This window comes from Pleurodeles waltl, chromosome 1_2, assembly GCF_031143425.1.
Source record: "Pleurodeles waltl isolate 20211129_DDA chromosome 1_2, aPleWal1.hap1.20221129, whole genome shotgun sequence".
NCBI classification, from domain to species: Eukaryota; Metazoa; Chordata; class Amphibia; order Caudata; family Salamandridae; genus Pleurodeles; species Pleurodeles waltl.
The window spans coordinates 1,097,699,051-1,097,720,754 of NC_090437.1; positions in this window are offsets into that span (position 1 = coordinate 1,097,699,051).

Consider the following 21,704-nt stretch of genomic DNA (forward strand, 5'->3'; position numbering starts at 1 on the left):
GCACTGGTTAGCAGTGGAAAAGTGTGCAGAGTCTTAAAACCAGCAAAAACAATATCTAAAAAGTGGATGGAAGCAGGAAAAAAGTTAGGGGTGACCACCCTAAGGCTATCAGGTCTAACAGCTGCATTTCATGATTTCTACTCCCTTTGATTTGTAGGTTCGGTGGAAGGTTGAGGATGAGGAATGCTCCGGTGTACAGGCCCGTAGTCAACCTTGCCATCCTGGAAGAGCAACACGTCATACAGACCTATCGTTTGAACCATCAAACCAGCATGTATCTGGTGACCCAGTTGGAGCCGGAACTATTGCCTGCCATTCGACATCCCAGTGCTATCCCTCTCACAATACAGGTGTTGTCAGTCCTCCACTTCCTTGCCTCAGGGTACTTCCAGATGACAGTGGGTTCAGCAGCAGGGATGTCACAGCCCATGTTCAGCAACGTCCTGAAATATGTCCAATGTGCCACACGGCCAGCTACATCAGGTTCCCACATTGTGCTGATATGCCCACTGTGAAAGCTGCATTCTACGATATAGCACATGTCCCTCATGTGATAAGGACCATGGATGGCACCCACATTGCCTTGGTGCTTCCTAGGAGGAGTATAGGAACCGTAAAAACTTCCATTCCACCAATGTGCAAGTGGTGTGTCTGGCTGACCAATATATCACACAAGTGACGGCCAGGTTCCCTGGGTCTGTCCATGACTCCTACATTCTGTGGAACAGCACCGTTCCACACATGATGACACCACTACAGAGGGACCGGGCCTGCCTCATTGGTATGTATCCTCACATACCTGTGTCCCTCTGCTCTGAACACTCATCACAACTTGCACTACACCCTACTGGTCCTGACATGGCTCTTAGCTCTCTGCACACAGGTGACTCTGGCTATCCCAACCTTCCCTGGCTACTGACACTCGTGAAGAATCCGACTACAGCTGCAGAAAAGAGGTACGATGAGGCCCACAGTAGCACAAGACGGGTGATTGAGTGGACCATTGGCCTGCTGAAGGCCAGAATCCGGTGTCTGCACATCTCCAGAGGAGCCCAACTCTACACACCACAGAAAGTGTGCCAGATTATTGTTGAATGCTGCATGCTACACAATCTGGCCCTGAGACATCACATCCCTTTGCTGGATGTAGAGGAGGTGGCAGCTTTATCAGTGGCTGATAAAGGGGACATGGGGAGTGATGATGAGGAAGATGATGAGGATGCAGATGACTCTAGAGCAGAGCTGATACGACAATACTTCCACTGAGATATAGGTATGTGTCATATGTATGGTATATGTCCAGTTCCTCTGTCTGCCTTGTTCAATGGTACCACCTGCTGTCTGTGTTAACTGGAGATATTGGAGCTCTGACTCTGGATGGTTTGGGGGGGTTACATGTGGCCATGAGTTTGGTTGTTTATATGCCCAGGTCAGTGCTATTCTCATCCTGCTGTTGTGTTGCTATACTTGTGACATCTATGTGCAGGACCATTGTTCCCTGAACAGCCAGATCCAGTGCAATATGTGTGCTACACTAGGTGCTTTAATCTGTTTTGCATCCTGTACTGGGATTTGACATAAGGATTTAATGCAACATTACTGTTCATGGCATTATGAACTGTCTAACGTGGCTCTGTTTGCTGTGAGGGAGGGACCATGTCGGAGGTATGTCTTGTGAATGTGGTTTTGCAATGGCTATATGTTTTTGGACTTGACTTGCTGTCTGTAACTTGGCTTCTTGTACTCACAGTGCATGTGTGTTGATTTGGCATATTTGATGTCTACAGTGATTGAAGTCCCTGTCTTGTTCTACTTTCAGGACATTGTTGTGGTGCACTCTGGTCCCTGCCTCACTTGTTTCCTCCCTTGACCCATCTCTCCAAACACTGTCTGCTCCAATGTAATCCTTGCTACATATTGCTTTCCCTCTGTCACTCACACATACATTGCCAGGATAATGGGTTAACTGTTGCACAAGTAATGGCTGTATCTTTCGTGCTCATGACAATAAAGACGTAGGCAGTAATTGTGGTCAATGGTGTTTATTTGGGACGTACTAGTGCAAGGGGTGATGAGTGGGGTCATGGCGGGTGGGCTCAACAGAGTACGTGGGCCAGCTGTGGGTAGTCAAGGTCCAGAATGGTGGCCTTGGGAGTACAGAGACATGAAAGTGGACAGTCAACAGGGTTCTTCAATGACACACAAGGGAGAATGTTCAGGGGAGGGTCACTTCCTGGTGGTGGTCTTCATCTTGGCATCAGTTGCGGCAGGAAGTCTGGTTGGATGTCCTCGCTTGCGTGGGGGTTTGGCAGCTACAGGGGTAGGGGTGCTGGTGTCCTGTAGGTCCTGTGACAGGGCCTCCATTCCACTAGCTGCCACTGATGTGGAGGGCTCAGAAGTGATGTGGCTAATGGAAGGGGCCTACTAGTGGGAGATGGACTCACGCAGGATGGTGGTGAGTTCCTTCAGCAGTCCTGCCATGAAGGCCATGGTGGTATTGTGGGTCTGCCATTGCTGCATAGCCTCCTGATGGTATTCACTCTGCAGCCTCTGGCTCTCCTTCACAGTGGCAAGAATCTGACCCATGGTGTCCTGGGTTTGGTGGTATGCACCCAGGATTTGGGTGAGGGCCTCCTGGGCAGCCAGGTGTTGTATCTGCCCCGTCTTGTGGGCCACTGATCCCCTGCCACTGCCACTAGCCTCCTGTTCTTGTGTCCCTGGCACAGTGTGCCCACTCCCAGTAGCACCAGGCCCTTCATTGTCTGGGGTGTGTGCCCTTGACTCTGTCCCCTGTACTGTGGGGCACACTTCTGATTGCGATGTCCCTGGGGCACAGTTTTGGGGAAGACGGGCTGGCTGAGCTGTTGTACCCACATGGGATGGGGAGTCCGCTATGTCCAGGGTAGGACTGCTGGGAGTGGACTGACCAGTCACCCCAGATGGCCCAGGCAACCTGTCCCCATCCAGACATCCACTGGGGTCTTAATCAAGGGGACGTCTGTCTGAGCCTGGCATCCTCTGCAGGGTGGCAGTGGCAGGAAAGAGGGAGAGTTTGTATGTGGATGTGAAGCTGTTATTTTCAAGGTGTGGTGCATGCAGTGGCTTCATTTGCTTCCCAGTGATGGCAGTGACAGTAGCAGCACTGCAGACATTGATTTGGCCATGGGGAGTATGCCATGGTTTCTATTTGCCATGTTGGGCTGTGGATGGGAGATGGCATTGTTGTCATTGCCATGTGTTGGGAGGCAATCATAGCGAACAGTTGGTGTGGGCTGTGATATAGTTGTCCATGCAGGTGTCCCACTGTGAAGTGTTACAGTGAATTTTAGCTGTTCGGGGTGTGATGCATTATGGAAGTTGTGGTTCTTCACATTGTGATCATTATCTGTGCATTGGGGGGGTTGCATGGGTAATGTGGGAGAGAGGTTGTGTTTCATAGATGGGAGGGGCATGGGGTGATGGAGGGTTGAAGTAGTCTTGGATGCGGTGGATAGGCAATTGGTGGGTGGTGGGTAGGCATGCTGGTTAGGAGTGGTTGTTGCCTGGGGGTTTTTGTTGCCTTACCAGTGTCGAGCCCTCCGTCAATTCCAGTAAGTCCCTCCAGATGGATGATGTCCAAGACCGTCTCCTCCCAGTATTTTAAGTCAAGGGGTAGAGGTGGGGGCCCACCGTTAGTCTTGTTCAGGGTGATACTGTGCCTGTACGTCAGTGAACGGACTTTCCCCCTGAGGTCGTTCCACCTTTTCCTGAGATCCTCCCTTGTGTGTGGATAGGTGCCGACTGAATTGACCCTGTTGACGGTTCTCTGCCATAACTCCGTTTTCCTGTCCAATGATGTTTGCTGGACCTGGACTCCAATCAGTTGCGGCTCAACTCTGACGATCTTGTCCACCATGACCCGTAACTCATTGTCTGTGAACCGTGGATGCTTCTGGTGTGACATGTTGGGGGGTTGCTGTGTGGGTAGTGTGCAGTGACGGGTGATTGGTGGATGGGGGTTTGGTGGAGTTTGGTTATGGGTGCTGGTGGGTTGTGGTGGTGGTGTGTGCAAAGTGTGCAATGTGCAGGTGTTTTTTGTGTATGGGGTGTGCTTTGTGGCTCGTGTCTCTCCGGCTGGTCGTGGTAATCACACAGGATTGTTGGTGTGGGGGTGGTATATGGTACAGTGAGCGGGTGTGTGAGTCATGGGTATGTGTTTCAGGTGTGGGGTATTCAAACTGTCCAATGGACTGTTGTCTACTGTTGGCGGTGCATCTCTGTACCACAGCAGTGCAGGCAGCCGTCGGTTTACTGCAGTGCATGTACCTTTGTGCTGGCAAATGAGTTGTTATAGGGTGGTCAGAATGGGCTCGGGATGGTGGAGCAGACGGTTGATCAGTCAGCATTTCACCGTCAGATGGCCTGGCGGTGTTGGTTTTGTATCTGTATTTGGGAGGTTTGTTCTTAGTGACTCGTAATATGTCGGTCGCTGTACCTTCACCACTGGCAGTATGGTGGCGGCATTTCGCATGGCAGTCTTGCCCAAAAACCTCCAAAGTTGTAATGGATGCCTTAATGTTAGCGCTTTTAGTAGTTCCAAACATTGTACTCTACCCGTGAAAATAACTGAAAATAATTGGCAGTGAAAATAACTTTGTCCAATACAACAAGTTAGATGGAGTAGGAGTAGAAATACGTTCATATTCAGATTACAATGCTACAATACAAAGGCCAAATCGCAAATTCTATCAATAGCAAAGATGAGCTGGATCATGATTAGCAAGATCATCAGTCATACTTTTGATACTGAATTCTTTTCATTGTCCTATCCAATGGGACTGGGGTGTTAAAGGAAACTTATAGTTAGGTGAAAGGTTCAGCAACAATATATTCTTTTAAACTCAACAAAAACACAGAAATTCACCAGTTGTAGTTATCGCAAGTAATAACTAGTACCCAGGGCATGTCTAAGTTATAGGTGGATGCCCTGGTGCTCACCTGGGGCACCCATCCAACTACCAGGTTGGAGGCTGCAGGGGGAGTTCCAGGGTCCCTGGCAGCCTCTGGCAGCTCCCTGCATAGTGCAAGAGCCGGCATTGCTCCTGCGCAGAGGGGGCAGATGTTTTCTACTTGCTCCCTGTGTGTGTAAGCAATATTTGTTCTCTTTCCCTTCCCACAGGAGAGCAGGAAGGGAAACAGAACAGAAGTCTGCTCTCAGCTGGTAGGAGCATGTTTAAATTTCCCATCAGCTCAAAGGAGACTTCCATGTTTGGTACCGTCCAGCAGAAGATTTAAAAGTATATGTTTCCCTGCCCATGCTTATGCGGGCAGGAAAACTACTGTGACCCAGTGGTGTGTTTCCTGGGACACAGACATTCATCTGGCCCTGGGATATGGAAATAGGGAGGAAGGGCTACACAACTCCATCCCTTTTTTGACTTCAGCCCCATGAGATAGGGTCCGCGGGGACTATAAAGGCTTGGAGATGAGGGCATGCAGTTTCCTCCCCTATTTTATTGATTTCATCCCTGGGTGATGGGGTATCCCAGGCCTATGCAGGCTCAGGTAGGTGGACCACATAGACTCACCCTTCCTATTTTTAAAGAAATGGTCCCCAGGGGTTAGGCCTACAAGGCTCGGGGCGGGTGCCCTACTCAGGCCTCCGTCCATATGTTTTTTTAAATAAAATGGCAGCTGTTGTATTACTTTTTCCCTTGATCCCATGGGAGTCCCACGGGATCACAGCAAAAATTGCCATTTTTGTTTTTATGCTGCAGGGGGTCCCTCTGGGTTCCCCCAACAGAGCCTGGGGGGCAAGGTATCCCTAACCTGCCTCCGTTTATATTTTTTATTAAAAGTTCAGGACAGGGGAATAAGGGCCTCATTTACAATAAATGACGCACTGCTGCTGCAGAGCAGCATCTGCCAACATTTTTACCACTGTGTAACAACAGATCCATGCTTGTGCCATATTTATAAAATGGCATTAGGATCTGGGTAACATACAAAAATATGATTCTAGCATGTGCAAAAGTGGCATTAGCCTGATTCAGGGCACATAATCTGATGCTAGCCAGCCTAGCACCACTTGTGCACCTTCAAGCATTGGAAAAACACCAGTAAAAACGCAGTTTCACAAAAAATACAAACAGGAGACACTGCAGAAGCAGAAATGGAGGCCCCTGAAGACCAAACACCCCAGGACAACCCCAGCAACCCCAGTACCAGCCTGGATTTCCTGACAGACTCCCAGGAGAAGGGGAAGAGGAAGTGCAGGTTAATTGATGAGGAAAACAACATCTTGATCCGTGAGGTGACATTGCCTCAACAACAACTATTCATCACCTCAAAATTGCCATTAAGGAAGAAAAAAGCCAAATGGCAGTCCATAGTGGACAAAGTAAACAGTGTGGCAAAGGTCAAGAGGACAGTCATAGGCTGCAAGAAGCACTGGCATGACTGCAAGTGCAGAACTAAGGAGAAACTGGCCAGCAACCGGAGGGCAGCATTGTGAACCGGAGGAGGAAGTCCAACACCCCAGGAAAAGATAGATGACTTGGAGAAGATGGTGGCAGTTGTCATCCTTGAGGAGTTGGTGACCGAAGTCCAAAGGCACGACAGTGCAGCATTTGAGGAACTACAACAACCACAGGGTAAGTCGCGGTGGGGGGCCAATGTGGTCAGTATGCAATGTCAAAAAGGTGTGGAAGCCATCTCCTTGCACCAGAATGCACTGTCTGATGGCTATAGTGTAGTGTACTGGTGCACTTATGGTTAAACAGCAAAGATATGTAATGTGCACTGACCTCATTAAATTAACACATCTCAGACCACAACCATCACATTTTACTTTCTTCATTGTGTGGCAGCATTATTAAATATTTACCTTACTTTGAGTCTCATTTACGAGGCACTAGTGTCACTCTGCTCCACCAGTGTGTCACTTTTTATTGATGCTCCGCAGGCACCGTGTGCCAGCCCGTATGTAGAAGGCCACACAAAGCCACCTTGCATCTCTTTTCCTGGTCTTGTAAATATGGACAAATTTCACTCATAGTACTGTATGAAATGGCCGTTTCATTGGTGTTGCTTGGGGTGTTCACATGCAACAACCATGGAACCTGGACAAATTTCACACAGTCACAGGTGGTCATTCCAACCTTGGCGGTAAAAGCCGCTTACCACTGTCAGAAGACCGCCAACATACCGCCGCGGCCGCTGTAAACCGCCACGGTCATTCTGACCCACAACAGGCAAACCGCCAAAATACAGACATCCAGAAAAGTCCGCAACACCAAAGGGCAGCGAGAAACTGGCGATGACCAAACCTCCACCGTCACGCCAACAGAAATACGCACACACTATCACGACACACGAATCCACGCGGCGGTCTTTCAACCGCAGTATACCATTGGCGGTACACACCGGCGCACTCAAAATACACAAACACTTACAAAACACAGCCACATTGGACAATTACAAATACACACACCTGATACACATACACACACCACTCCCACACACCCAACACAATATAAAACACACACCCACATCACCCTCAAACCCTCACTCCTACAGAATCAGGACCACGCACTGAGAAAAAGAGAACTGAGCACCCAGACGCGCATTTTACTTTCACCCAGCAATATTTCCATGCACTTCACACAACACACCAATACACATCACCACACAATCCACCCCACACATCACCCACACCACCCCATGGCACCACAAAGACACCCCAGGTTCTCGGAGGATGAACTCAGGGTCATGGGGGAGGAAATTGTACGGGTAGAGCCACAGCTCTTCGGAACACAGGTGCAGCACACCACCATTGCCAGGAAGATGGAGCTATGTAGCAGAATAGTCGATAGGGTCAACGCTGTGGGACAGCACCCAAGAAATAGGGACGACATCAGGAAGCGGTGGAACGACCTACGGGGGAAGGTGCATTCAATGGTATCCAGGCACAACATCGCGGTGCAGCGGACTGGCGGCGGACCCCCACCTCCTCCCCCAGAATTTACAACATGGGAGGAGCAGGTCTTGGCAATCCTGCATCCTGAGGGCCTCGCAGGAGTATCTTGGGTAATGGACTCTGGTAAGTCTCATCTTCACTACTTCACCCCCCCCCACCCCACCAGAATGCCAACTCATACCCCCACCCTCACCCTCACCCCATCACATCCTGCTCCTTGCAAATGTCTCCCCATCACAGCCCACCCATCCCAACCCCAAGCCCTGCATGCGACCACAAAGCATGGACACCCATCAACAAAGCATGCCCACTGCACATACCCATCCCCCCCCAAACCACCGTCACAAAAGCCTCCACACGGGAATACAAGCACTGGGGTACACGGGCACCCACCCATTACACGCTATGGCACACACAAATGCAATAACCATACTTTTATACCCCTGCAGGACCCGAACGCCACGTCACCGCGCAGGAGGGTCCACAAATGTCCACTCCACCCCCTGAAGAGGCCCACAGTGAGGACAGCAGCTCTGTCGACCTGGATCTAGATGACCAGCCCGGCCCATCGGGGACCTCTGGACAGTCGGTTCCCCTCAGACAGCTAAAGCCCATAGCAGACCTTCCCCCCTCTGGGAACACCAGCACAGCACCCACCCAGCGGGCCCATACCTCTGTCCCCAGGACACGTCAATCAGCGGTGTGTCCACCACTACAGGGCACCCAGGTTAACCCACCACCCCAACAACAATAGGGACCTGGGGGCAGTGGTAGTGGGCACACGGTCCAGGGGACAGAGGCCCAGGGAAACAGGGGAACTGGGAGGGCTGCTGTGCGACAGGGGGGGGACAGGCCCAGGGAACCCACTCTCCACGAGGCCCTCTCCTCCATCATGGGAGCCTACCACCACTCCCAGGAGACGATGGCGACGGTCCTGGCCAGGTTTCAGGAGATCCAGCTTCTGCAGGAGGAACAGTATTTGGGGTTCAGGGAGGAACTACGAAACATCAGTTCCGCCCTGGCCACCATTGTAGGTGCTCTGAATCAGGTAGTCACCACATTGCGGAACACTGTGGCACCACAAAGGGCCCCTGACACTAGCATGGACCAAGAACTGCCTACCACCTCTGCCGGCGCTAGTGGACAGGAGGCCCCGCCACAGGACCAACAGGCCACCAGCACCCCACCCCCTGCAGAAGGAGAACCACCCCGCAAGCGGGCACTGAGATCCAGGAAGAAGACATAGTAAGATGCCAAGACCCCCGCCAGGAAAGGATACCTCCCTGATTGTCATCCCACTGTCCCACATTGACACCCTGTCCATCCTAAATACTGCCCATGCTCCCCTTTCCACAGGCATTTGGACAATGCACCTGTGATACTAATAGTCTGGACTCTGCCATTGACAATCCTCCACCATCACCCCTCACCGATTTGCAATCACCCACCAATATAGAGCACTGAAATAAACACAGTTATTGCACAAAACAATCAGGAGTCTGGCTGTGAGTTTGTACAAATGTATTAGACATTACCGTGCCAAAAATGCATATTTACATTGTGATGCCAACATACCACTGTCACACAGCTGTAGTCCATGGGGAAACAAAGCAGATGTCACGCAGTGGGCCCCACATCTCTGAAATTGGAAGGGAAAGTCACAACTCAGTTACCATACACTGGGGGAAAAGGTCAGACAGTAGAGAGGTAGTAGGGGTTAAGTATATGTAATATGCCGGGTTGGAATCTTACCTGTGTGTCATTGAAAATACTGCTGTATTACTGCGTTCCTGCTGTCTATGTCGTCCTCTTCGGCTTCCTCGTCTTCACCTCCACAGGCTCCACAGCTGCTACAACACCACCATCTGGACCATCCTCCTGCAGAAAAGGCACCTGGCGTCGCAAAGCCAGGTTGTGAAGCATACAGCAGGCCACGATGATCTGGCACACCTTCTTTGGTGAGTACAATAGGGATCCACCTGTCATATGGAGGCACCTGAACCTGGCCTTCAGGAGGCCGAAGGTCCGCTCGATCACCCTCCTAGTTCTCCCATGGGCCTCATTGTACCGTTCCTCTGCCCTTGTCCTGAGATTCCTCACTGGGGTCACTAGCCATGACAGGTTGGGGTAACCCGAGTCACCAATTAGCCACACACATTGCCTCTGGAGTTGACCCATCACGTAAGGGATGCTGCTATTCCGCATGATGTACGCGCCATGCACTGAGCCAGGGAACTTAGCATTAACATGGGAGATATGCTGGTCTGCCAAACACACCATCTGTACATTCATAGAATGATAACTCTTCCTGTTTCTGTACACTTGTTCACTCCTGCTGGGGGGTACTAAAGCCACATGGGTGCCATCAATGGCACCTATGATGTTGGGGATATGTCCAAGGGCATAGAAATCACCCTTCACTGTAGGCAAATCCCCCACCTCAGGGAAAACGATGTAGCTCCGCATGTGTTTCAGCAGGGCAGACAACACTCTGGACAACACCTTGGAAAACATAGGCTGGGACATCCCTGATGATATGGCCACTGTTGTTTGAAATGACCCACTTGCAAAGAAATGGAGTACTGACAGCACCTGCACTAGAGGGGGGATCCCTGTGGGTTGGCGGATTGGTGACATCAGGTCTGGCTCCAGCTGGGCACACAGTTCATGGATAGTGGCTCGGTCAAGCCTGTATGTCAGTATGACATGTCTTTCCTCCATTGTCGACAGGTCTACCTGCGGTCTGTACACGGGAAGATTCCTCCATCTCCTCGCATGTCCCAGTGGACGGTGCCTATGAAGGACAACAGCGAGCACAGAGTCAATCAACCCACAGGTACGTAACCACAGCTTGCACAAAACACGATTCCCAATGCATTGAATGGCTTGTATGAGTGTTGGTGCAAGGCCTAGGCATGTGTGACGCAGTAAAAAGTAAGCCATGTGGGCCCTTGAAATGGCGGCTGCCTGACCTGTGAAGTACGACAATGGGATGTGAGGTAAATGCGCTGGCGTGGCACACCGTGGCGGTAGGCGGTCAAAGACCGCGGCGCTAAGCAGCATTGGTTAACATTGAACCCTATGGGTCTCAGGAGCCAATGACGATGTGCGCCGGCGGTCGCGGTACGCACCGCCGCGGGCGTGACCGCCATTTTCTATCTGTTCAATCACTCGATACCTGATCTTCGACAGGAGAGGACCTACACTGCAAGTGCTGCTGTGACCTCGGTCTGGAAGAGACAATGGCTCATGCGACTGGGGAAAGGGCCCCTGCCTTCACTGCTCAGGAATTGGAGAAACTCGTGGATGGGGTCCTCCCCCAGTATGCGCTACTCTATGGTCCTCCAGACCAACAGGTAAGTACACTGGGGCCATGCTTAGTGGCCAATGCCTGTGTTGAGTGGGGTGGATGAAAGATGGTGGGGAGGGGAGCGATTGAGGCATGCATCAAACGACGGATGAGGGCATGTGCCACATGGCAAGGGTAGGGATGGGGGGCCACTCACATTGAGGGTGCAGAAGGTGATGACTCTTTTTCTCCCCCTGTACATTTCACATAGGTCAGCGCCCACCAGAAGATTGATATTTGGCGTGCCATCGCCAAGGACGTCCAGACCCTGGGGGTCCACCACAGACGGGGCACCCACTGCCGGAAGAGATGGGAGGACATCCGACGCTGGAGCAGGAAGACGGCGGAGGCTCAGCTGGGGATGGCCTTCCAACGTGGGAGGGGTGCCAGTCGGACTTTGAACCCCCTGATGTTCCGGATCCTGGCGGTGGCCTACCCCGATTTGGATGGGCGCGTGAGGACATCACAGCAGACACAAGGGGGTGATTACACTCTTATTCTGGTGACTTTGCACGCAGTGGAGGTGTCTGGGTGGGGGAGGAGGGCTGTGGGTATCCCTAGGCCAGGGCGATTTCTGTAGGCTAGGCCCCTCCGTAAGGCATGGCCCTGTGCCCCCGCCCCCCACCTCTGTAGGGTGCCAAGTACAGCTATTCATGGCCCTGTGTCATCTATGTGTGCAGATGTCGTCCATAGGCTTGTAGGCCATGTCCCACGGATTGAGTAGTGGACCCCAAGTGCGCGGCGTAGTGCAGGGGGCTTCTGTGTCTGTCCTGTCCGCCAACGGTGTCGCCAATGCATGCACTCAACATTTCTTTATTTTCTCCCCCCCCCTTTTTTGTGGTTTTCCTGTTCAAGTGTGCATTAACATCATCAGGCGGAGGAGAAGTGGCATCGGAGCACAAGGGAGCTGCATCCCACATGGCCATGGAGGGCCAAGCAACGGATTCCGATTTCACCAGTGGGACGGAGGGCGAAGGGAGCTCCACAGCGGGGACTCAGGCAGACATAAGTGACACAGACTCGTCCTCTGAAGGGAGCTCCCTTGTGGTGGCGGCAACATCTGTGCCACCCGCAACAACAGGTACAGCCGCCACCCAGCGCACCAGCACCGCCCTCCCAGCAGCCCCTCAGCGTTTGCCCCGTGCCCGCTCACCCAGGAAGGTGGGCATCTCCTTCGCCCCAGGCACCTAGGCCCTGCCCCAGTCACCCCTGCTGCCCTCAGTGAGGAGATCATTGACCTCCTGAGGACGCTCACTGTTGGGCAGTCTACCATATTGAATGCCATCCAGGTTGTCGAAAGAGAGGTGCACCAGAGTAATGCATACCTGGAGGGCATTCATTCTGGTCAGGCTGCCCTTCAGCGATCGTTCAACACTCTGGCCTCAGCACTAATGGCAGCCATTGTCCCTGTCTCTAGCCTCCCCCCTCCAACTTCCTCCACCCAGACCCTATCACCTGTACCTCTGCCTATCCCAGACACACCATCAGACCAGCCTGCACACACCTCAACACCCAAGGGAAGCTCAGGCAGACATAAGCACCACACACCACACAGGCATTCACACAAGCAACATCCACATACAGACATACCAACACCCACTGCCTCCACTGTTTCCCCCTCCTCCTCGTCTCCCTCCTCCCTCCCTGTCACGTCTCCACTCACACCTGCATGCACTACATCGTCAGCTACTACGTCCCTCAGCAGCACACACACCAGCACCCCGGCACACGTGCAGTCACCACCCCTACTGCCATTTTCACGTCCCCTGTGTCCTCTCCCAGTGTGTCTGTGACCCCCTCTTCCAAGATACACAAACGCAGGCAGCCACCCACCCAACAGCCATCCACCTCACGACAGCCTCCAGCCCAAGCACCTGCACCCAAAGACACCAGACTTCAAACTACTACAACCACATCCTCTTCCTCCACTCCCATACCCACTACACCTACCCCTCCCATTGCTCCTAAAAAGCTTTTCCTGTCCAAACTTAACCTCTTTCCACCAACTCCTCCACCCCGTCCATGTCATAGGACTCCAGTCAGCACCTCAGTCACCACAAAACCGGGCCCTGTCATGTCAGTCTGACATGGACTATGGAGTCCCCCACCCTCCAGGGCAGCCAGTTCAGTACGGAGCCAAGGCACGGGCAGCCCACCTCCGGAGAAACAATCAAAGATAGGCAGTGGCCGGCGCGAGAGGGTGAAGACACCAGGCACAAAAACCCCTACCATGGCTCCGGCAGGAGGTGTGGAGACAGCTGTCACACCGCCCAAGGTGGGGAAGGGCTACAGGCGATCAGGGAAGGCTGGGAAGGGCAGCACGCCCGACAAGACCGCCATCAGCCCAACTGGCCAGGAGGGCCCCGCCAGCCCCATCCCAGGTGGGCAGGAGGCCACCAACATGCCCGGCACTGCAGTCCAGGAGGGCCCCGCCAGCCACAGGACAGATGGGCAGGAACGCACCGCCAGCCACAGGACAGGTGGCAAATGAGCTCCACGCCATGGCCAGATCCGCTGACCTGGGCTCTTCATCTCAAGCACCGCTGAACTGGGCACCGCCTTCTCAAGCACCGCTGAATTGGGCTCTTCATCTCAAGCACCGCTGAACTGGCCACCGCCGTCTCAAGCTCCGCTGAACTGGGCTCTTCATCTCAAGCACCGCTGAACTGGGCACCGCCGTTTCAAGCACCGCTGAACTGGGCACCGCCGTCTCAAGCTCCGCTGAACTGGGCTCTTCATCTCAAGCACCGCTGAACTGGGCACCGCCGTCTCAAGCACCGCCGAACCATGAGCGCCAGGGGCTGGCCCGCATCTTAGTCGGGCAGGGCTGCAGGAAGCAGTCTGGGCACCAGGCCCCACCCAGAACCAGTGGAGACTGTTATCCACTTGTGAGACTGTGGCTTTGCACTCGCCAGGATTGAACAGTGGGCAACCCACCCACTGTAGAGACTTGAGAGACTGTGGCTTTGCACTCCCCAGGATGTAACAGTGGGCAACCCACCCACTGTAGAGACTTGAGAGACTGTGGCTTTGCACTCCCCAGGATGTAACAGTGGGCAAGCCACCCACTGTCCGGACTTGAGAGACTGTGGCTTTGCACTCCCCAGGATTGAACAGTGGCCATGGAGGCCCCTCGTGGATCTGGCGTTGTGGACTCATCTGGCTGAGGTGCCCCCCCTTCCCTTCCCCCTGAGGTGCCTGTAGTTTTGCTATCTGATGACCCTGTAGTGTTCTCTCCATTGGAGTCAGGTATCTTGTGTGGGCTGTGCCCATGTGATTTGGGCCCAGTGGTCCACGGACAATACATGCTTCAATGCTCGGACTTGTACATTTATGTATATAACAGTTTTTGATGTAGAATTATATTTTGAAGCCAGTAATACAATATATTCCTATGTTTAGAATCATTTCCTTTTGTGTTTGCATTCTTCCGGGGGTTTTGGGGGGTGTCACTCTGATGTGTTGATACGCATTGATGTGTGTGTTATAGTGGGTGAGGGTGAGGGTGGGTGTGTCGCGTATGTGTGTGTACCCGTAATATTTTCTCCACCCCTCTCCCCTGTGTCGTAGGTGCAGTACTCACCGTTGTCTTCTGCGCCGGCGTTCGTGCTCCTGGTAGAGGAGTAGGAACACAATCGCTGGGAGTATGTGGAGTTCGGGTTCCATGCTGTCCTTATTCCTCGTGGGCTGTATGGAGGTGAGCGTTTTCCCTTCGAAATAGCTGTTTCCGCCTTGTTTTTATCGGCGGGGCTACCGCCCCGGAAAAGGTGGCGGATTTGTAGGTTGTGATACAGTGGGCAGTACATTGTCTCCCACCTGTCTGTTGGCGGTGACCGCCGCGCTGTTTGTTTGTGCCGCCGTGGCGGGCGGTGTGGTAATGTGGTGGTCTCTGTTGGCGGTTTCCGCCAGGGTCGGAATTCCATTTTTTTTCCCGCCAGCGTGTTTGCGGTTTGGCCGCTGGTTTAACACCGACCGCCTGGGTTGGAATGACCACCACAGTCTTACAAGTCTGGTAATATGTCACTACTCCACCCCAGGGGAGATATAGGGGAGATATAACAATGATGCAACAGGGGGAAATATCTTCATGTGTCATGTTTGTACCCACTTTCTATGTGTGCTGCAAAATGCAGCACATATAGAAGAAGTAAAACACCACTTTGTTGTGTAGCCATTTTAGCTATAGCACAATGTACGTTATTTTAGCATACTAGGCCTGTCGCTGTGCACTTTAACCGAGATATATTTTATTCAGTTTTGTTTTGTCATTCTTGCAATAGCCACTTTTGCGGTCTTTTTTATTTCTCTCTATCTAGTTGTTTTTGCCTAGGCCAGCACTATGTTCTCAAACAAGGCGTTCTTGCTCACTCTGTGCTTCTGTCAAGGCTACAGTAAAAAAGGTTGCCGGTGAACGTGGTACAAGTTTTGTCTCTGACATTCATAGAAAAACACACATCCTTACGTAGGGACATTTTCTCAGAACATCAGCTGTTTTATTATATAAACACTTCCCTGTCCCTTACACGTTAGAGGGAGATTCCAGACAGAGAACTATGACTGTATGCTGATTGCTGAATACTTTGCTACAGCTGCTTATGCAGACTTCAGGCCTTTGCTCAGGTAGGGGGGATGATGTCTTGCCAGGGGAACCTGGAGGGCAGAATTAGAGCTTAACCTGCTGTGCTCTATTATAAGCCTAGGTAGGAATTAGTCTATTGACTCTAGTGACAATATGATAGCGTTATTCCTATGCTTCACTCTCCTTGTCACAATTTTAATCTTGTCATGCTGTATCGTCATGATTATTGCAGCCCATGCTTTGCTATCTAAGATGCAGTTGCTTCATTAAAATCTTATTGAAACATATACTGCCTCTGTTTGTCATTGTGTATGTGAGATTAATGTAACTGAGAGAAATGGTTGAGACCTGACTGACCACGGTTTCCCTGAGAAATCAATTATGTAATGCGCTCGGCTGCCCAATCATCCCTGCCCTTGGGTAGAGATAAGGCACTGCTAGTTAGCCGGAGCAAAACCCGGATTGGGGTGACAGGTGTCACATGTAGTGGGTAAGACTCAGTCTCCCACACCGTAGGCGATTCTGCTGCTCAAAATCCAGTAGTCTCATTAGAATAATGAGAGCCTACGCAACATGGCGCCGCCAACGTTTGGTCAGGCTCTAGTCTTCGGGTCCTCCTGAGTATCTCTGTCTCAATATATACAAAGATGCAACAGTATTATATACGGAGACGTCAGTGGTATTGAGGACTTCCTCCTCAGCTAAGTAGAGAGCACCTATCTGATGCTGGAGGTTGTTCAAGCTTGAACCCTAAAAGGAAAAATCTCCATTTGGTGTGTTTATCTCTGAACAAATTTACCATCTAATACGGCGAATCCGCAACAGGTAGCAATTGCAGTCAATATGAGACAGCCACTGACTGCACATTTATAGGCAAATGGTCTAACGGCCCAGGGAGGTCCAATCACAATTGTGGTGGATGCACATGCAGCTTATAGAACAGAACTCTTATATTCTTGGGTCACATTTCCAGCAGTTCATGGGAACACAAATACAGTTCATCACTATACAAGTACAAATGTACCTGGACAATAAAGGGCATAAATATATTTAGAAATATCTTTATCTTAACAAGATCATAATAATTGGCTTGATGGACCCCTACCCCACACAATTTTACCAGTTAGGTTAGGTCCTCTAAGTAATGATGGTCCTACCATGACATTATTGGCCACTTATTAGCCACTTATACACCTCACCCTGCTGTAGCAAACCTAACGGTAGCTGAAGTCCGTCGCTTTTATATTGATTTGACAGCAATATAAAGACGATTAGTACAGTTTGTAATGGAAACATTAAATAGAAACCCAGTACGTGCTGCTCCAGCACAACCACATGCAGTGACTGCAGGTATTAACCCCACAACTGTTCATTCGATCATGGGTAAGGTACCCCCCCAAAGGAGAAGATATTCCATTTTGGCTAGCTCCGAAAATAAGTGCACTGGAAGCAGTATTGCCCCATACGGGACCTCAGGATAAACACAGAATATTAACAATGTGCTTCCCATTCAGGATGGTTCCCACAATAGATAACTCTAATACATAGGGCACTGTATTTGCCATGCTCTACACTACCACACACGGTACACCGACACTTGCTAATTTACCGGAAGTGTTAAAACAGATTAAAGATGAATACGGGGCTGCCCCGGCCCTAGATTTGGGGATGCAATTAATGGGCAACTTTGCCACAGTATCCTCAATTATTTTGAGTAACCTTGAAGGGGAAGCGGTCACATTAGTGGTGCGCTTGCAGCTCTTGGATGTTCCACAACAGGATCAAGAACGTGAGTTGTCAAAGATTATTGCGGAGACCTACTCTAGCATTGATCGAGATAGTCTGGGGCCAGACCAACAAAACCACAACTTCATAGTAAATCTAATACAAATTTAACCAAGCAAGCTCCTGAGGGTAATAATAAACTCTGGGATAAAAAAACAATAAACTCCTAAAAAAGAAAGGGGAGAATCTCCATGTACGGAGACCCTGCTGAATAGATATAATCTCAGAAATAGAGATAATATAAAAACGTCTGACAGATATCTATAAACTGATACACGTCAATCTCGTTCCTTTCAGGACTCATCGGAAAAACGAAGTAAGAGAGGTGGGCAGTCAGAGCGAAGAACAGAGTACGTGAAACTGAGACAGGAATCACAACCTTCAACAGAGGTTTCTGTTAAAAATGAAGGGAAACTTCTCAAAAAAAAAAAGAAAAATTAAAAAGAAAAAAGTGGCAGCAGTTGCAGTTTGACATGCCACTCAAGAAGAGGGTCCTCTCGAAGAACAGGAAGTGGGCACTAGCACTGCTAGACTGCACGGCAAAGGTCACAATAGTTCACCAGAATCTTCTAGAGCATCTGGAGGTGAAAGCAACTGATGACTTCCTACAGGTAGAAACTGCGGACATGCATGTCTCCACGCCTGATAGGGTGTACAAATTAACGCTACAGTTAGGAGACATTGAACATACAATCGACGCAATATTTTGGGACTGCGTGGTAAATATATATGATCTTTGTAGGATGCTGGCCTGGCTTATAGTGGGTACCTGATAGTACTTTCACTTTGTGCCAGGTCCAGTTATCCCTTATTAGTAGATTAGTAGTGTTCTAGCAGCTTAGGCTGCTAGATCACCGACCTTCACGTAAGATCACCGACCTTCACAACAGCTTCGGACACCAGACCCAGCCAACCACCACAGAACCTGCAACCCCAGCCATCACCCTCAACGCCTGGACTCACATCAACACGGAAGAGACCAAATCCACCATGAACTCCATCCACTCCGGTGCCCCCTCGGATCCCTGCCCACACTTCATCTTCAACAAAGCCGACGACATCATCACCCGCATCTCCAGGCCATCATCAACAGCTCGTTCGCTTCTGCCACCTTCCCCGAGAGCTGGAAACACGCCGAAGTCAACGCCCTACTGAAGAAACCTACGGTGGACACCAGCGACCTGAAGAACTTCCGTCCCATATCGCTCCTCCCCTTCCCTGCCAAAGTCATAGAGAAGACCGTCAACAAGCAACTTACCAACTTCCTTGAAGACAACAACCTTCTCGACCCCTCTCAGTCCGGATTCCGAGCCAATCACAGCACAGAAACCGCCCTCATCTCAGTCACAGACGACATCAGAACTCTGATGGACAACGGAGAAACAGTCGCCCTCATCCTCCTCGACCTCTCGGCTGCCTTTGACACCGTCTGCCACCGAACCCTAATATCCCGCCTCCGCTCCACCGGGATCCAAGGACAGGCCCTGGACTGGATCACCTCCTTCCTCTCCAACTGCTCCCAAAGAGTCTACCTCCCACCTTTCCGCTCAGACCACACCGAGATCATCTGCGGCGTCCCTCAAGGCTCCTCGCTCAGCCCGACTCTCTTCAATGTCTACATGAGCCCCCTCGCAGACATCGTACGCAAACACAACATCAACATCACCTCCTACGCCGATGACACTCAGCTGATACTCACCAAGGACCCCACCAGTGCCAAGACCAACCTGCAAGATGGAATGAAAGACGTCGCGGAATGGATGAAACTCAGCCGTCTGAAACTGAAGTCAGACAAAACGGAAGTCCTCATCCTCGGAAACACCCCGTCCGCCTGGGATGACTCCTGGTGGCCCACGGCCCTTGGCACCGCACCAACCCCCTCTGACCACGCACGCAACCTTGGATTCATCCTGGACCCACTTCTCACCATGACCAAACAAGTCAACGCTGTATCATCCTCTTGCTTCCTCACCCTTCGCATGCTCCGAAAGATCTTCCGTTGGATCCCCGCCGACACCAGAAAGACAGTGACCCACGCCCTCGTCACGAGCCGCCTGGACTACGGCACCACCCTATACGCAGGAACCACCGCTAAACTCCAGAAACGTCTGCAGCAAATTCAAAATGCCTCCGCCCGCCTCGTCCTCGACATACCCCGCAACAGCCACATCTCCGCCCACCTGAGACACCTGCACTGGCTTCCCGTCAACAAAAGGATCACATTCCGACTCCTCACCCACGCACACAAAGCCCTCCACAACAAGGGACCCGAATACCTCAACCGTCGCCTCAGCTTCTACACGTCCACCCGTCAACTTCGATCCGCCAACCTCTCGCTCGCCACTGTCCCTCGCATCTGCCGCACCACGGCAGGTGGGAAATCCTTCTCCTACCTGGCGGCCAAGACATGGAATTCCCTCCCCACCAACCTCAGGACCACCCAGGACCACCTCGTATTCCGGAGGCAACTCAAGACCTGGCTCTTCGAGCAGCAGTAACCCCATCCCCCTAGCGCCTTGAGACCCGCACGGGTGAGTAGCGCGCTTTATAAATGCTTGTGATTTGATTTGATTTGATTTGATTTGATTTGATTTGATTTGATTTGATATGATTTGATTTGATTTGATAGAGGTAGCTATAGCAGAGCAGCTTAGGCTGAACTAGGAGACATGCAAAGCTCCTAATATACCACTTATATCATATAGGTACTATATCATAAGAAACATAATACTCAGAGTTACTAAAAATAAAGGTACTTTATTTTAGTGACATTGGGCCAGATTTATCATGAAGGCCTTTTGTGATTCGGAAATAGCGATTTTTAAGAAATCGCTATTTCCGACTCGCAAAATGCTATGTATCATATTTGCAAATCAGTAATAGTGATTTCTTAAAAATCGCAAATGCTATTACCGAATAGCAAATTGCAATACCGGCCCTATTCGCACCTATGGGCCTGTTGGCCCATATCTGCGAATTTTTTGCATTTCCAAAATTGTGATTTCTTAACTAGAAATCGCAATTTTGGAAATGCAAAACCCCAGGGTGCTGGGTCCTAAAGACCCCTCTGCTGCACTGCAAAAGTTTTTTGGGAGACATGTAAGGTGCACACATGCCAAAAGGGCATGTGTGCTTTACATGTACATGTTAAAAATGCATTTTAAATGCATTTTTTAATTTTGCACATGGTTACCACCAAGTTCAACTTGGTGGTAATTAGCGATTCCTAATTGCCCAAATCGCATTTAGGAATTGCTTCATACATGTGCTAAGGAATCGCGATTTCTAATTTAGAGAGTTGCAATTTGAGTCACAAAAGTGTCCAGTGGGGGGCAGGAGCCCACTAAACCCCGGATGAAGGTGCAAAATGGCTGCCTCCGGGTGGAAGAAGCTGAAGATTCTGCAACAACAGAAGATGCCAGGAACTTCTCCTTTGCAAATAAGATGTCCCACTGAGTGCTGGAGGATGCAGAGTTGTTTGTTTGGAGAAAGACTGCAAACAAGCCATGCTAGCTGCAAAGGTCACGGTTAAAGAAAAAGGGTGCTGCCCATGCCCAGGAAGGATCAGAAGGTCACCACTTGGACGAGGAGACAGAGGGGATCTGCAGCAATACAAAGAGTCCATGCACAAGAAGGCAGCACCCACAGAAGTACTTGAACACAGGTTCAAGAAAACTGAGCACAGTGGTCATCTCAACACTACCAAGGAGGGTGCCACAAAGCTGGTGGTCAACTCAGTGCGTTGAGCAATGCAGGATGGAGTGCTGGGGACCTGGGCTAGGCTGTGCATGAAGGATTCCTTACAAAAGTGTACAGAAGCCCAAGCAGCTGCAGTTCACGCAGTACACAGGATTACTGTCTGGCGAGAGGAGGCAAGGACTTACCTCTGCCAAATGTTGACAGATTGACCACTGGACTGTCGGGGTCACTTGGATCCACCACCTGTGTTCCAGGGACCACGCTCGTCACAGTGAGAGGGGACCCAGAGGACTGGTGAAGCTGAAGGTTGGTGCCTGCGTTAGCAGGGGGAAGAT